Source organism: Puntigrus tetrazona, chromosome 18 (assembly GCF_018831695.1).
Source record: "Puntigrus tetrazona isolate hp1 chromosome 18, ASM1883169v1, whole genome shotgun sequence".
Taxonomy (NCBI): domain Eukaryota; kingdom Metazoa; phylum Chordata; class Actinopteri; order Cypriniformes; family Cyprinidae; genus Puntigrus; species Puntigrus tetrazona.
This window is the reverse complement of record NC_056716.1, coordinates 7,638,549-7,656,396: the sequence shown is the minus strand read 5'-3', so window position 1 is coordinate 7,656,396 and position 17,848 is coordinate 7,638,549. Positions and strand designations below refer to the sequence as shown.

At 36.5% G+C, this 17,848-nt stretch overlaps 1 pseudogene; it reads left to right on the top strand.

Moving 5' to 3' along the window:
* Positions 1 to 5,505: 5,505 nt before the first annotated feature.
* On the top strand, positions 5,506 to 7,685 carry LOC122362580 (annotated as a pseudogene).
* Positions 7,686 to 17,848: the final 10,163 nt, after the last annotated feature.

Genomic DNA, 17,848 nt, shown 5'->3' with positions numbered 1-17,848 from the left:
CATTGGAGTAGCTTTACTAAGGGCCGATTTGCTCTGTTAATCTGTGATTATGCAAGTCGCTACACTGAAGTGTACCCTTTGCGATATATACAGGGTTAAAATATAGTGAATTGCTTGGTTGATTTAATTTCAAGGGTAGGACTACCTTCAGAAATTATCACAGATTAGGGAACCAATTTTATGGCCAAAGTGATGACGGTACTATACAAAAAACTGTGGATAAAGGATATTAGGACAATACCATTTCACCCCCAAACTGATGACTTAGCAGAATGGTTTAATTGTACTCTACAAACATGCTAAAAATGGTTGTGGATGAAACGGGTGGAGACTGGGATAAATGGATCCCTTTTCTTTTGTTTGCATACAGAGAAGTTCCTCAATGTTCAATTAGATTCTCTCCTTTTGAGTTGTATAGCAGGCAAGTTCGAGGGCCCCTGGACATGCTCAAGCAGGGGTTGACAGCAGAGTAGACAGCCCAGTGCAGTGTCGCTTCCTACATATTACAGATGAGGGACAAGATGGAGAATGAGGCTCAAGAAAACCTGCAAATGACCCAAAGGAAACAGAAGGTATGGTACGACAAACAGTACTGGTACTGTTACCTTCTGGCACTTGCAAGTTGCTAGCCAAGTGGCAAGGACCCTATAAAGTAAATCGAAATTGGGCCCTGTAACACATGAGATTCTGGGGAGAGGTAATGTCACAGATCTGCCAGCTTCTGTCACCACCCAGTCACATCGATCCAGTTCTTCAGAGTACTAATCAGTCACACCTGCACTTAATCAGCCAATCAGCACTTGCACTACTTAAGCACACTCTCTTAACTATCTCTAACTATCTGCCCTCAATATACAGACCTGTTCCATCTGCCAAGTACCTTTATATGCTTAAAAAAAAAAAAAAAAAAAAAAAAAAAAAAAAATATATATATATATATATATATATATATATATATATATATATATATATATATATATATATATTTATATTTATGGTACTTAGACAGGTATGTTCAGTGTGGTTATCGTGACAGAAAACCAGATACATCTGTATATTCAACATTATTTTTCTTCAGATATTACTCTGAGATAGAAGATAAAAAACAAAACCTAGAAGGGCATTAAGATATCTTAGTTCTAATAAAAAACTTTAAATATGCGGTTTCCCCATTTTTTTAATGTCAACATATTTTACTAACAATAACAAATGTTAAAAATTACTTTAAAAGATGGCAGCATCACAGAATTGTTAGTAAAATATGTTGACTTCAGCATTTTTTGTATTGCAATATTTGGGCTGTCATCAATATACATGTTTTTTCAGAAAAAAGTATAAGAAAAAAATATTTGAGCCAGGAAAATTATTTTGCTTGATTTGACACATAATAAGTCTTTTTTCTTGCCCTTGTCACAATGTAAACCTCAGGACGTGTACATGTACACACAGACATACACAATTGCTGAAGAAGAAAAAAAAAGACAGTTGAAGACATTTCCCAGACATACACCAAGACTGTGCCCGAAAAAAAAATCATCTATTTTGGAGGCAATGGTAGTTAAAAATTTGGTTTAAATTTGGCAGACTCTTAAAGTCCAAAGCAGCTTACATAGAGCTTGCGAATTGCATTAACCAGGCCAATCAAACATGTTCCAGATCTTGTCCTCGATGTCCTACTCTTGACAAGCAATTATACACATGGCACCTATTTTCAAGGATGCATTGCTTGGACCCCCTTGAAGCAGGAAATGTTATAAGTTATTTTTTCCACTGTTGAGCATTAAGCTGGATTGTTGAGCAGGATTGTGTTACTCTTCTGAAGTAATTCCACAACACTTCATTCTGAACCCCAGTTCTCACAGATAATGGTGATGTCCCTGAAGTTAAAAATAAGTCTACTGTGGTGTGGAGTCTACTTGACTATTACTTTATGAGATGCCAAATGTACCACTAGCACACAAAGTAAAAAAAAATTCTATTCTATTTTTCTAACTAACACAAGAAAATGACCATCAACAGACACAAAGGGAGACAGAACAGGCCACCCTATTATTATTAATGGTTTATCCATATGCTCTCATTAAACTCTCTAAAATCACTTCAAATTTTATTGCCAAACTAGCCCCTCAGATTATTTATTCAATTATAATTACTGCCAATAAACATGAAAAAAATTGTTTGGTACATAGCCCATCAGTATATGTGTGTTTGTCCATGTTGCTTTCCTCATTTTAAAACACCACCGCACCACTAATAGCTGTGTGTGTGTGAGAGAGAGTTAAGCTATGCAAAATTAAAATTTTTAGAAGAGGTAAAATAGTTTTCAAAATAGTTTGCTTTTGCAATCTGTGTAACGTTTTGGATGTTGTGCGTGTGTGTTTTGTGGGTTTGTATGAGAAATTGAGCCTAAGTTTCAAAAAGAACTGTAATAGGGCCTATATAGGCTACTGAATGTACAATGACAATTTTTTTATATCATACATAACAGGTACATTTTATATAATGAAAGAAAAAAATAAAGAATGCTAATGTTAGAGGGTCATTTTAATAATAAAAAGAAAACAAGTATAGAATAGAAAAGAACAGTAAAGCTTAGAACATTGAGTATAAATGGAAAAGATTTTAGATGTTTCTTGAAGATGGCTAAAGATTCATCTGCTCGGATTGAGTTTGGAATGTTATCCAGGAGAGAACAGTAAGGTAAAACTCTGTCAAAGTGATCACTATAATGCGTTGTTCACTTGCGGAAATCAAGCTTCTGGAGGTTCATAATTTTGAAGTAGTGAATTTACATTTAATTCAGTAAAGGAGTGCAGAGCCAGTGAATGTTTTATAAGGAAATATCAATGCCTTGAATTTTATGGGAACAGCTGTTGGTAGCCAGTGCAAATTGACATACACAGTCGAACTCTTGTGCAAGCTAATCTTACAGCAGCATTCTGGATCATTTGTTATTATTATTATTATTATTATTATTATTATTATTATTATTATTATTATTATTATTATTATTATCTCCTGATTATTAGTATCATTATTATTTCCTGATGTACACATGTACAACATTTTAACTGCACATTTAAAATACATTTTGTATTTAATTTAACAATTATAATATAATATAATTGTTATATATAACAATTATATTATATAATTATAATATAAAAATGTTATATTCATACAAACAACATTTAGACAAGAGTAATATTTGAAGAATACTGCTTCTCAGTTTCCCGATCTTTTAAACATTTGACTGATCAAAGTCCCATTTACCGTAAAAAAAAGCCTGATACAATTGGGCCTGATACAAGCGGACCACATGACAGCAGACAGCAGTTTGCCCTTCTTCAGTTATTTGGATTTTTTTTACATATCAAATTGTCTCCATTATTGTTCAATTATTCCAGCAAACCAAATAAAACAGACATTAACAGCCGCTGACATGTTTTTGCCAAACAAATTAAAAAGCCATCCGCAATTACGGTGTTGATTAAAGCCTCAAATCTGTGCCTTAAATCAATGAACGCAATCGAAGTTGTGCGTTCTATACACATAAACAGCACTGCAACAAAAATATACGCGCCCACCTACAGAGAGTGAAAGTAATACGGAATGAAATCTAGACTGTTTTAATTACAGGGCAATCTGTATGACTGAAGCCACGCATGACTCATATATATAGCCTGTAAGCAAAAATGATTACAATGGATAATAATAATAATAACAATAGCACAACATAATCAACCGACATATATTGTTTTTTTTTGTTTGTTTGTTTTGTTTTGGGGGATCTCTCTCTCTTTCTCTCTCGACTTACAAAGCAGTCAGCCCTTGACTGATCCGTCTGCCACGCTTACCTTTAAACAATTCACGTACAGACTTTAAGTGTACCTTCACAGTTTACCACGAATTCAGAATTATCTCTACTGCTAACTAAAAATAAAAATAAAAAAAACAAAACACACACGTCTCACTATCTTTTTTTGTAGACATCATTTAAAATCCCAATTAAAACATTTTTTGATAACGCCATGGCTTAAAACGAAATAAAATTCAAATGAAATTTAGATTTGAATAACGTGCGAGTGAACAGGGCACTGTAGTGTTAAACCTAAATATCTTAACGAATGAACTCATCAACCTTAATTAAAGGCAGAGCGCACATTCTGGGTGGTCCATATCGCTGATAAAAGTATGGGGCTCTTTTCAAGCATTAAAAACAATACCTCTTTCAATGTGCATCCAAACATTTAAGGGTACTGATAACAGAAATATACTCCTGAACGGTGTCATTGTCGTAGAAAAGCCAATAAAGATTTCTTATTTTTTTTTTTAAATTAGTAACATTTGAAACTACTATGTTAGCTGCACACTTCTCAGCAGAATATATTATTGTAGACCTATGTAATATATATCTATATATATATATATATATATATATATATATATATATATATATATATCAAAACTGTACCCTCAAAGCATGAGTGTTGCACATAGATAATAAATACATATATAAATAAATAAAACATTGGGTAATACATTCCCAGTAACTAAATTAAACTGAAGCTTCAATTTAGCTAGAGCAAAAAAAAAATAAATAAGGATAACATGTGCAGCATACTGATAGACATCTGACACCCCTTGACACATTTTGTACTATCTTGTCCATAATGTTCACAATTAGGAAAAATCGGTGTAAGTCATAAAGCAAAATAAATAAATAAAAATTGAGAGGTGCAGTATGTTAACTGGGAAGGTTCCTGTGAACTTGCCTTCATGAAGCGAACAGCAGAATTTTGCAGTCTTCGGACGACTTTCCATCAACGCGATGTTACCGAAAATTTCCATTCTTTCACAACCCATGACTCTTTAAATGTACAGGCTATATAAAACTCGCAATGCGAATGCGGCGTCCTATGTGAATTAGCTGCACTATAGAGGAATTTGTCTTGATATTTTATTTGAAAAGCTCAGAGAGACTACGTTCTGCAGTATAAACATATAGTCTATGATCATATCTATCTCAAAAGAACAGTGATCTACCGAGTGAGGGCTTTTAAAGTGGTGTTATTTCTTTAAAAAAAAAAAAAAAAAAACAACTTATAAATGCATAACGCGATTCTGAACAGCATCTGAATTTCCATAAAACCAGCTGTTTGTTTATTAATGTGGAAATTATATTAAGTATTTACATATTATATTAAATACGCTGTATCATCCAGTAATGTTAAAATCGTTTTGTATTGTGCGAAAAAGTTATCCATGCTAACGTGCTCTAAATATGCTATTTTAAACAAGACTATTATAGTAATCGACTATAATAATAATAATAATAATAATAATAATAATAATAATAATAATAATAATAAAAATAAGACTATAAACGAGCGTTACTTAATAGTGATATAGTTGGGTATATGTCGGTGAAGCCCACCTCAGCAGAGCTGACAGTGGGAGGGACACTGGGCGGCCCCTGAGTGACTCTGGCGAGCTCATGCTCAAGAGCCTGAGAGGAGCTGATAGAAACAGATAAGTAAAAGCTCAACTCCTAAAGGAAGAACAAGAGGACAGGATCTGAGGGATCTGAATAATTTCTTTTCCCTGCAGTATTCAGTTTTATGGTGCGTAGTATTTTCACAGGAGTAGTGCGCAATTAGGCATAGCCAAAGAGAAAGAGGGATCAAATCTGCAGTACAAGTGGTTATTAGTATATACGCAGCGTAAAAACAAAGTATTTTTGTTTGTGGATTTTGACTTGCCCGTAAAGAATGACTGCTGAAGTCCAGCAGCCCTCCGTGCAGCCCCCTGCTCACAGTAGCCCAATGTCGGAGAAACCGCACGGACAGACGCCTGTGATGGAGACCTCCTCTTCCTCCTCCAGCACCAAAACAAAAAAGACGAACGCTGGAATCCGTCGTCCGGAAAAGCCCCCTTATTCTTACATCGCTCTTATTGTCATGGCTATCCAGAGCTCTCCAACCAAACGACTGACTCTGAGCGAAATTTACCAGTTTCTCCAGAGCCGCTTTCCTTTTTTTAGAGGCTCATATCAAGGCTGGAAAAACTCGGTACGTCACAATCTGTCTCTGAACGAGTGCTTTATTAAGCTGCCCAAGGGTCTGGGCAGACCCGGGAAGGGTCACTACTGGACTATCGACCCTGCCAGCGAGTTCATGTTTGAGGAGGATCTTTCCGTAGGGAGGCCGCGGGGATTCAGGCGCAAATGTCAGGCGCTAAAACCTTCCATGTACAGCATGATGAACGGACTGGGATTCAATCACATACCAGAGTCCTATAACTTTCAGGGGCGGCGGGGGCCTGTCTTGTCCTCCAAACAGTTTACCTTTGGAGAGTGGGATTGGGACGATGAATGGACATTTGGTTAGCAATATGGAAGGAATGGGCTTAACAGGACACTCCATGTCCCATCTATCAACTAATAGTGGACATTCCTATATGGGCAGTTGCACGGGATCATCGGGAAGTGAATACCCCCACCACGACAACTCTGCATCGCCGCTTCTTGCCAGCGGGGAGTGATGGAACCGCATGCCGTGTATTCTAGCACAGCCTCGGTCTGGCCTCCAGCGTCCCCGCCTCTCTAAACAACGGGGCGTCTTACATCAAACAGCCGCTCTCTCCGTGCAACCCTGGAGCCAATCAACTGCAGCCCAGCTTACCCACACACTCTCTGGAACAGTCCTACATTCACCAGAATGGCCACGGAACCACTGACCTTCAAGGTGAATGTTTTAAAGATAATATGACTCGACTGACGTGTTTGACAAATAGTTGATCTAGTTATTTTATAATATATATTTTTAACATCTGCAGCTAACAATTGGCCAGCTAAAGTATAGAGCATGACGACACATATATGCAATTATATCTTCCCCGTCAGTTAGTACACTTTGCTATTTTTAGAGAAATGCACATAGAATCACCACATTTAATAAAAACAATTCATACAATTTATACAATTTATATTTCAGAAAAAATAACACTAGACCACAATACCAGTCATTACGGGTATTTTTTTACTGAGATTTATCCATGTATGGTTTGTTAGGATAATACAATATTTGGAAACATTTGGTATTTTTCTTTAATTCAACAATAGCTGAATACGCTTACAAAATTGTAGACTGGTTTGACATTTCAGGGTTCAAGATTTAATGCGATGCAGAAATATTTTCCCGTGGAATTCACGACTTAAGAACAGTCGAACGTTCATCTATGTGACTATTTCTTTATAAATACTACTACTACTACTACTACTACTACTATAATAATAATAATAATAATAATAATAAACACCAAAATAGCATTAGCCAATAATGTTTAGCAGGCCACCCCAAACAGACAGGCAAGCAGAACCTTAAAGTTATTAATAAAGAACTTAAATGACGAACTAAACTAAACCATAGCGATGTTAAACTAAGTGTGAATTTCCTGTAGTTTTGTAATAACGCAGTATTTAATTTTCTGTCCCCGCAGGTATACCGCGCTATCATTCCCAATCGCCCAGCATGTGTGACAGGAAAGAGTTTGTCTTTTCTTTTAACTCCATGACCTCTTCATCACTGCACTCACCAGGGAGTAGCTCGTACTACCACCATCAGCAGGTCTCCTATCAGGACATAAAACCCTGTGTGATGTGACAGCATTTCTACAGTCAAATATTCTATACTACGACGAGAAAGAGCGCAAATAGACATGGAGTGGTCCGTGAATGGCTCCTCTTTGTAAAGCATCGTGGAATACGGAATTAAGAATTGCCGTTTATTACTAATCAGAACTTGGCAACGGAATAGCATTGTTAGAAAACTACAAACTCAATAGAGAAGCACTTAAGAAAGGTCGATTCACTATCTTTAGATATTTCAAAATGGAAAACAAATGCAGCTTCAGATCTCTGCGAAGGTCGGGAAAAAACAAAATCAAATGAATCTCGTTTCCGATGACTGCCACATTTGAGAGCCAAAGAGGAGTGAAAATCTCTGATGTTGATGCATTGTTATTAAACTTTAATTTGAAAAGTTTGAATGTTTTCCATAATAATGTTCATTCGCTTTAAAAGGTGAAATCGTAAGAAAGTGAAATGAAGGCACTTTTAAACCTAAAGCGCAACCTATTTATTCATTCCATATGTTTAATGTTTGGCTACAGTCGTAGCCACAGTATTGACACCGCTTTATTGGCAATATTTGCCCAATGTAACATTAAGGTTAAATATAGGCACTGTTAGTTGTTTTTTTTTTTTTTTTGTACGTAGGCTATCTATACGGACACGTCTTATTTCTTAAGCACTGTATAAACTGTACATTGTATAGAAAACATTTCTTTTCTTTCTTTTTTTTTGTTTTCTTTCGTTTCATTTAATTTAAACATTAGTTGACGCAATATTTCCGTTCTGCTGAAAATTAAAGGAAAAACGTATTGAAGATTGCTATACTTGTTCAAATGCTAGTTTTGTGGATTTGATTTGTACATTGAATCCTAGATTTGTGGACTGGATCTCTGCATTATTCATTAAACCAGCAATTACATTTTTTTGACTGTAGAGTTTAAAGACATATAGGCCATAATTCAGAGTTTATATTGCATAATAAAAATAGGGCAAACTACAAAAAACACAATAATACCCTTGGTGTTTTTTTTTTTTTACCAATTTAAGTTAAAATACACTTTCAAAACCAGCTATTTTATAATTTATTAATATATCATAAAATAGAATATTGTACAAATTATTTTTTCAATAAATCCTATTTAATACAGTTGTCTAATGCAAGAAGCAAAGATGTGGATTTACTAACAAATGTTGTTTTTGGTGAAACTGAAAAGGCTGAAAATATTCTATAAAGTAGCATTTCCATCTTACAGGAAATAGATAGATAGATAGATAGATAGATAGATAGATAGATAGATAGATAGATAGATAGATTCCCAAGAAACATGATCTCAAATCCAGTGTAATAAATTTAGAGTTAAAGGACCGTAAAAATCACAATTTTGTAATTATTTACTCACAATCATGTCTTCTAAATCTGTATAAGATTCTTTAATTTGTTGAAGACAAAAGAAGATATTTTGAATAATAGTAATGACACCACTCTTTTCATATTTTGAGATGTGCCTTTAAGCTTTACTTTCACTCACTTTGTAACAAACAATCTTTTATTACTATTATTAAAACATACAATTTAGACATTTTTATAATTATTATTATTATTATTATTATTATTATTATTATTATTATTAAATTTACTGTATGGACATTTTGCTATAATATTTCACTAGGGCAATGTGTTTTATGTGGGTTTCTTGTGTTTTAGAGATATGTAAGTGCATGTATATTGTTTATTGTATGTTTTATGCCGTTTGTCAAATATGAATTTCTGTCCAGAACTTCTGTACAGACAATAAAGCAAAGTAAGGTAAATTAAAGTAAAGTAATATTTCAGTAGCCTAATCTTGTATATAGCTAAATATTGCTACATCATCAATATAAAAACCATAATGGAACTGTTTGGATTATACTAATAATAATAATATAAGGATAACTCCTAGTGACGTCTACATTTACATTTACATTTAGTCATTTACAGACGCTTTATCCAAAGCGGCGATACAAATGAGTCTTTAGCAAAGAACCGTTTTCTTATCAGAAGTATCTGGAAAAGATACCCCCACCCCTCTCTTTCTCCATTAGGCAATGTTTATATACTATAAATATATAATTCAAGTTTTTATTTTTTTTAGCTATAACAGTCTAAAATAAGAAAACAAGCAGTTAAAACAAATCAGTATTGGCAGTGCATCGGTTAATCTTACAGCGACCCTCAAGTGAACACAATGTTGACCCCTGCACGAGCAAACACACTCATCTCAAGCCATGACCATGAGCTGAACTCGAAGATTTCCATGCATGTTTACATGATCTCAGGGACCACACATAAGCAAAGCTGTCACACTTTTTATTCAGTGAATGTTTCTCAGGGTAAGTGTACAACTGACACCCAACTTACAGCTGCAGTAATGCAATTTTCATATATGCGATATTGACAAAATATAATATTTAAATATTTTGTGGGATTTTATCGATTACAGTCATCAGACAATATTTTGATGTTATTGTGCTAATATCTTATATCTTATCATTCTGTGTGGTGGTCAGTTCACTGATAGAGATGAATATTTTCCAATAATTAAAACAAATCATTTTTAAGTTTTTTATGTATTTTAACCTTCATAAAGCATTTTTTCTCAAAGTGTCCATTGTTTTTTGAATACTGATTTTTGAATGTCATTTAAATTGTTTAAATAATAACATATACTATGAATGTAAAATTAAAACCACCAGTAGGTGGCAGTAAATCACTGTAAATCAGTGGTTCCCAAACACTTTCTTGGAGTTCCCCCAACACTGTACATTTTGCATTTCTCCTTTGTCTAACGCACCCATTTCAGGTCTTGGAGTCTCTACTTATGAGTTGAATATCTGAATCAGATGTATTTGATTTAGGAAACAGAAAACATGCAGCGTTGGGGGCCTCAGGAACGTGGTTAGAACCACTTGCTGTAAATAAGCTAGTCATTACAATTGAACACAAATAATTAAAGTGTTGCTCAGAGATGCAAAATAATGCTGTGGTTGTGTTTGGTAAATGGTTTTTAAAAGCAAGGATGTATTTTTGAAGTAACTAAATTCAATTTTACTGTTTGTATGGGCCGATATCAGCCTAGTAGCTAAAGCGTCGGCCTCATTATCTAAAAGATCTAATAAGTGTCAGCCAGGCGTAGGCTGATATAACTTGGTCAGTGCTTTCAGTGGCCAATGCCGTGCTTATCTGTTTGCCCGGACCAAGTCATATATCTCTTAGCAAACAGAGAGAAGACACTCATCCCTGCAACATCTGCAGATTTTAGGTAATATTTCACTGTGACACTTAAAATGTACTAGTAAAGCTTTCAGTGTGCTACAGCACAGTTGATTAGACTGGGGCTCATTTCCAACTTATTAGGTAACAGTCACTGTAGCAAAGGCCACCTTGAATAATAAGAAAGGCTGGGTTGGGAAATAGCAGTGTACCAGGTGTGTCAGTCAGAACATGACAGAGAGGGAAGTGATTAACCTGAACTGGTTTAATTATTAGCTTACACCTTAAACAATGCCTGCTAGTATGCAAAACACCCTCCACCTACAGTGAAAGCATCAGCAGTGAATCAACTGGCTCTACAGAGAATTAATGCAGAAGAATTAATTTCGTCCAGGACAGGAACAGTCAGTTTAAGCCTTTAGGAGTGGTGGTGAGCAAATAAACAGTGACTGGTAGAGAAGTATAAAAGGCACATGTATGTGATTGATACTGGGTAATGTTCTGACTTTAGATTATTTGTGCCATGTCTTGATCAGATGGGAGTGTAAAACATTTGAACTGTACAGGTATTTGGTGTGGTTTGCCTGCAGCAGAAAAGCAGCAGCACTCTACTATAAGTAATCACAGCATTAAGACACAAACTATTGACTCCTCCTCACATAAAGACATAACAATGTGTAAAAAACATAATGTAATCACAAACTGACATACATTATTTCACTAACAATAACATCTTTAACATTTTACTGGCATTATTTGTCAACATGGTATATAGCATTCTGAACATACACTATATTGTATACAGTATTTGCTTACCTGCCTTGACTTGAATATGAACTTAAGTGATAACTCATCCATAGGATTCAATATGACGTCGGTCCACCCTTTGCAACTATAACAGCTTCAACTCTTCTGGGAAATCGCTGTCCACAAGGTTTAGGAGTGCGATTATAGGAATTTTTGGCTTCACTTTTGTGAGTTCACACGCTGATGTTAGAAGAGTAGGCCTGGTTCTCAGTCTCCGCTCTAATTCATCCCAAAGGTGTTCTATCAAGTTCATCCACACCAGACTTAGTAATTTTGAAGAGGAAGGGGCCAGCTCCTCCTACAAAGTTGATGGCATGAAATTGTCCAAAATTAAACATTAAGAGTTCCTTTCACTGGAACTAAGGGACCAAGCCTAGCTCCCAACAACAACCCCACACCATACCCACCATAAATCTATTCCATGAAGCTCTCTGCGCACTGTTCTTGAGCTAATCTCAAGACCACACAAGTTTAGAGGTCTGTAGCGATTGACTCTGAAGAAAGTTGGCAACCTATTCACACTATGCACATCAGCATCCACTGACCCGCCTCCACGGGTTTATGTGCCCCTCATGGCTGTGTTGCTGTTGTTCCCAAACGCTTCACGCTCTTATAATACAGCTGACAGGTGACTGTGGAATACTTAGGAGCAAGGAAATTTCAAGACTGAATTTGTTGCACAAGGCATTCAATCACTGTATCACACTGAATTCAATGAGCTCCTGAGAGCCACCCATTCTTTCATAAATGTTTGAAAAAGTTTGCATGCCTAGTTGCTTGATTTTATACACTCCAGGCTATGGACTTGTGATTGGAACACCATTCCAATTATTTGGATGGGTGATAGAATAATTTTGGCAATATAGTTTATCTATAAAAACACTGTAAAGGCATTAGGTTGAACAAATATAGATAAGTAGTGGCAAAAAGAATAAGCACAAATCAAGCAAACTCAACAGTGTTGAATAAAACATTGATTTATATAAGCGCCAGACAGGTTATAGGTTAGTCAACTATCTTCGGGAATGATGGCTCAGATTTCCATTTTCGACATTCTTTACGCTTGCACTCTCAGAATGACTTCTCTTTCCTAAGAATCTAGAAGGCCCGACTCCATCTCTGCAAACACCCTCTAGGTGACAGAGATGAGATGAACATCCTTGATGAGGAGTTTTGTGACTTGATGAAAGGGATCTCAGCAAAATAATAGGTTACTTGAACATGGTGTATAACACCTCTGTGGCTCTAAAAGTTTTCAACCTCATATGGTTCCCTCATTAGGTCCAATTCAGGAGATAGGGTAAAGAGACAACTACTTCCGAGTACTGCTTTCCTGCCTTAAGGTGCTGTAACTCCTCTGGGAAGCATTCAGATAGTCTACTGCAGTCAGGGCATTATCTGGTCTTGCTGCTTGCTGCTCCCTCCTGTACTATGGCCTCAACCAAAGGTATCGCTGGCTGAAATGCATCTCCTGTTAATCTGCTCTGAAACCACTCCACACAAAAACTGATTCTTGTAACGATGTGACATCCAGTTCCATCACCTCTCCACGTAATAATGAGCATTCAGCAGGTCCTTTGAAGAGGAAGGAAGGTCCTTGATCCAACAGTTTGGTTCAGCCAACTATGCCAACATCTTTCCTATGGTCACATCATCAGATTCCGTGCAGAGCTCATTGTAGTAGCGCTCAGGTACTTCCTCCTGTAAACTCTTAGATCTCGGCCACAAGAGTACACACAAATATTTTTAAAGCAGCATGACTCTGACTGCAACCAGGTTAACACTGTTATAGAGTCACGCACTCTACCAATTCTCCCTCTAAGGTGGGTAATGGAATGCTGTCGACGAGGAAACTATCCTGGATCTAGCCGCCATTAATGCCAAGTACATACTTGTTCTCTGGTCATATTCTGTTCTCAGGTAAGAGACAAATCCATGAAGCCCAGAGGCATTACTAAATTATATGTGTCAGGATCTGTAATCTGCCATGCCTTATTTTTCGCCACTTGATGGTGCCAATTTTCCTGTGTTTCTTTCTCTCAGCTAATTAGCTTTATTAGTCCCAGCCCTGTCTAGTTAGCTTTCCTATTTAAGTGGCTTTCTTTTGTCATTTGTGCTTAGTTATTTTTGCTTGCTTGCTGCCCTTTTGGTTTTATGTGTAAGGTCTCTTGAATCATCTTTTTCAAAATTTTTGTCCCTGGGCTTCTGATATTTTTTTTGTCTACTCTTGAGAGAAGTTATTTTGCCTTTTGGAGTATTTTTCAGTTTGGACTGTTATTTTTTTGCCGTGGAAATAAAAGATATTCTTTTTTTTTTTTTTTTTACTTTTTGTGTCTCGTGATTTTGGGTCCAACACTCTCGTGGGAGAGTATTTTATTACGGCACTAGAGACCCATGTTCAAGTCCTGGTTCTGACAATATTGATCTGTCTGGAACAGTGATAGAAATAATGTATGTATAAATAAACTGTGTTACTAACTGCATTATTTTTCACAGTAACTAGTAAATCAAACTAATTACTGTTTCCCCTGTTACAATCTTACCATTACTGATAATAATATCTGGCATCACTATAAATTATTATAGGCTAATATTATTAGGCCTATAATTTTATTTTTAAGTTCATCTAAATGGATACACAGTGTGATGTACCTGTATATGATGCACCATAAACTAGTTTGAAGGTGCACAGGTCACCGAGTTTTGTTTCACAAAATGCAAAGAACAATTATTATTGGGCAGGGCAATATATATAACTTTCTCCAACTCAATTACATTTAGTCTGACTCAGTAAGCTCTTGGATGCCCGGCATATCCATTGCCTGCTGCTGTTTGATGGGAGGTCAGTACTAATAGTAAGGTAATTGTTTGCTGCTGTATGTGTGCGCCTTTGGTTTGAAAATATATTTTTTTAAATGTAGTTTTATTTTTTTTTATGTATTGATTTGGAGATTCAATGTAAGGCTCTCTTTCCTGCAGAATGGAATCCAGATGCCCTGGTCGGCTGGGTCAATGCGTGTTCGGTCTTTCTTTATGCCTCTGTTAAAAATCACTAATATTTATTAATCTTTTGGGTTTCCCAATTATATCAATCAATCATTTTATTTATATAGCGCTTTAATAAACACAGGTTGCATCAAAGCACTGTACAGTATAATGACAGGGATGAGTAGTGATTTAGAGGAGGACCAATTTCTTATTAAATGCAGAGACGGCTCCTCTAGTCAATTCAACGATAGTCACTAGAAGTTAAGTGTCCCCAACCAAGCAGCAAGCCATGAGGCGACAGCGGCAGGAAACAAAACCCCATGCCATACAGAATGGAGAAAAAAACCTGGGAGAAACCAGACTCAGTTAGGGGCTAGTTCTCCTCTGACCGGACGCCCAGCACTTAACCTCCAGTTCAATTTTTAAACGCAGCTGTGTCAGGTAGTGTAAATGACTTAGTGTGTGTGTGGAATGTGTGTGTGCATCAGGATCTGTAGTGATCTGTCGTATCGGGCGCACTTAGGTTTTCTGGGTCTCTGATGAACATAACTCTCTGGGTGCTGATCCACTATCTAGTCTGGATACAAACTGTGGAAAACAGATTGAGAAAGCAACATAGACTATTATTAGCGTAGATGCTATTCTCTTTTACGTATGTCACAAGTACATCGCATGGTAGAGTAGTGTTCCCGGTTCCAGCAAATCTAAGTAATGCAGCCTAAAATCTCTTTAACTGATTTGAATATATATTTATTATATAAATATAATATATATATATAATTATAGTACTGACTCAATCCTCTTTGTGATTTTAGTTATATTTATTAAGTGTAACTGCTGATCCTCTGGTTGTGATTTAAATTTGGATCAATAATTAACTATAATATTTCCTAGTTTCGATTTAGTAGAGTTCATGTGGCTTAGAGACCTTGTTTAGCCAGAACAGACTCACTACATATCTGGGCTAGTCCAGGTCTTAGTCAGAGGCTACCCTGTAGATCGCTTACCCTAATGCAGCCATCTCCTCGATAGACTTTAAAAAGAGTAATTTTTATGTGTTCCCTATAATAGTACATAAGCCAGTTTGGTGGCCAGAAGTCAAGATCTCAAGGCGGTTTCCATCCATCGCATCGCTGATCTGACCTACCCTAGCACGCCAACAATGCGGAAAACCCTCAGAAGTCACTAACCTACTATAAAAGTTATTTCAGACAATATTATAAGTTAATTCAAGATTAACATTTATTTTGCCAGAAAAGAACAGTTTCCCAAATTGGGTATAATTGATAAACATTTGCATGCAACTGATCAAAGCAGAACAAAAATAACACAAAACAAAAATAAAACAAATCTTTAAAAGGAGTCAGTATTATCTGGTCTTTAAAACTTTCATAGTGTAGTGTATGATAACATACACTACACTACGGGCTGATCTGGCTACAGAATCGCGCTTGTTGTGTTTTTGTTACTTTCCTTATATACTCAGACTAAGACAAAGAGACACCAAATGTAGCTATAAAACCTTGGTGTTTAGGTTCCCGTGCTCCATGGTCACACTTGGCCGAACACGCCTCAGAGACCCAAAAGGAGGACACACTCTCCTTCCCAACAGAACACAGTTCTCCATCAAGTTCTTAATCTTCCATAATATAAGTGATTAATGTGAAATTGAGACCAATTTACTCAATTCGCACTGAGACCTTCAAATGAGACCAAACATGAGAGTGAAGAACAATAGTCTGGTAAGACACATGACATATAATGCCTTATTTCTAATGAACTTTAAAACCAAGTCTTTTGGGTAGAAGGAGGGGAAGTATGAAGAGCAGAGGTGAAGAGGGTGTGCTGCAAACAGGAACAGGGTGGGTGTTTACTCCTTTCTTGAAGTCCTTTTGTTCCTTTGGATATCCCTTCCTCAGATCTTAATGCATATACAGGCTTTTGATTCACCTCCTAACAATCAAGTATATTATTTTGTGTGAAGTTACATGTTCTATGTTTTGAAGTAAGTTTATATGTCTTTTATACACAACTGTGACAAATCCACAGGCAAGCGCTTGAACTAATCTGGTGCACGCCCATGCTCATAACAGATTGCTTTAGGGTAAGTTGCTGGCTGGTGAGACAGATCTTTTACTTCTTCCCTAGCTGCATGTGTGTGGGATGCTCTGGTTGGTCCTATGTCTCTCCTAGGAGCAGGGGCTTCTGCAGTAACCTGTGTTCATTTTGTTGCACAGTTCCTCTGGGGTTTTAGTTGATACCATCTAAAATACGTTTTTTTTTTATAATTCTTGTCACTTAAAAATATATGTCACATCGAACGCCAGCAGCCAGCGCTTTTAACTGCTGGCGGGACGCATGCATGGGAAACCTGCTACTCACTGTAAGCATGAAAAGAGCCCCAAAAAGAAAGGCATGTCAGAAGAGAATAGAGAGTTTCATGCTGCATGGACATCTGCGCTTTTGCATTCACCGCCAATGACGCTGAGTTTACCTGTGTGCTTGATATGTAAGTAGAAACGATCAAACAACAAAAAAAGTAATGCTGAAAGACATTTTCAAAGCAAGCATTTAGTATTTTGCGGAAAAATACCTAATCAAGATGACACGCTAGAGAGTACTCTCTGAAATGGTAAATGATAAGCTGAAGAGAGAAAAACTATCTTTCAAAAAATGGATCTGCTCTCCACAGCCAACTACAGCTGCTAGTTTTTTAAAAGTCAGGAGATCGTGTAAAGAGTGGGTAAGCAATTTGCACAGACAGAGAATACATAAATTAAACATTTATTCAAATATCAGAGCACCCATTCTCCGATTTTAAAAACAAAAAGGGAAATTGTCTAGAAAATTAAAGACATGAGTCTCTCTGCAAAGACCAAGCGCGACAGGGCCATTAAAATTGCAGCAAAAGATCAGTAGTAAGCAAATTGATGATGATTAATTCAGCTTCAAGCATTTTCAATTGCCTGGTGATGAGTCAAGTAAGATGTAAACGTGAATGTTGAGCAGATAGCACTGTTGGCGCAGGTACGCTTCTATGCTGAAGGGCCGGAAGAACTGGATTACTGAACTCGTGACGCTTTTTGCGGCCAAACTCGGGGCAGGAGCATTTGTGATGTGCTGCTGTGAGTTGTCTAAAAGAGGCGGGATAAACACCACTCACGCAGTAT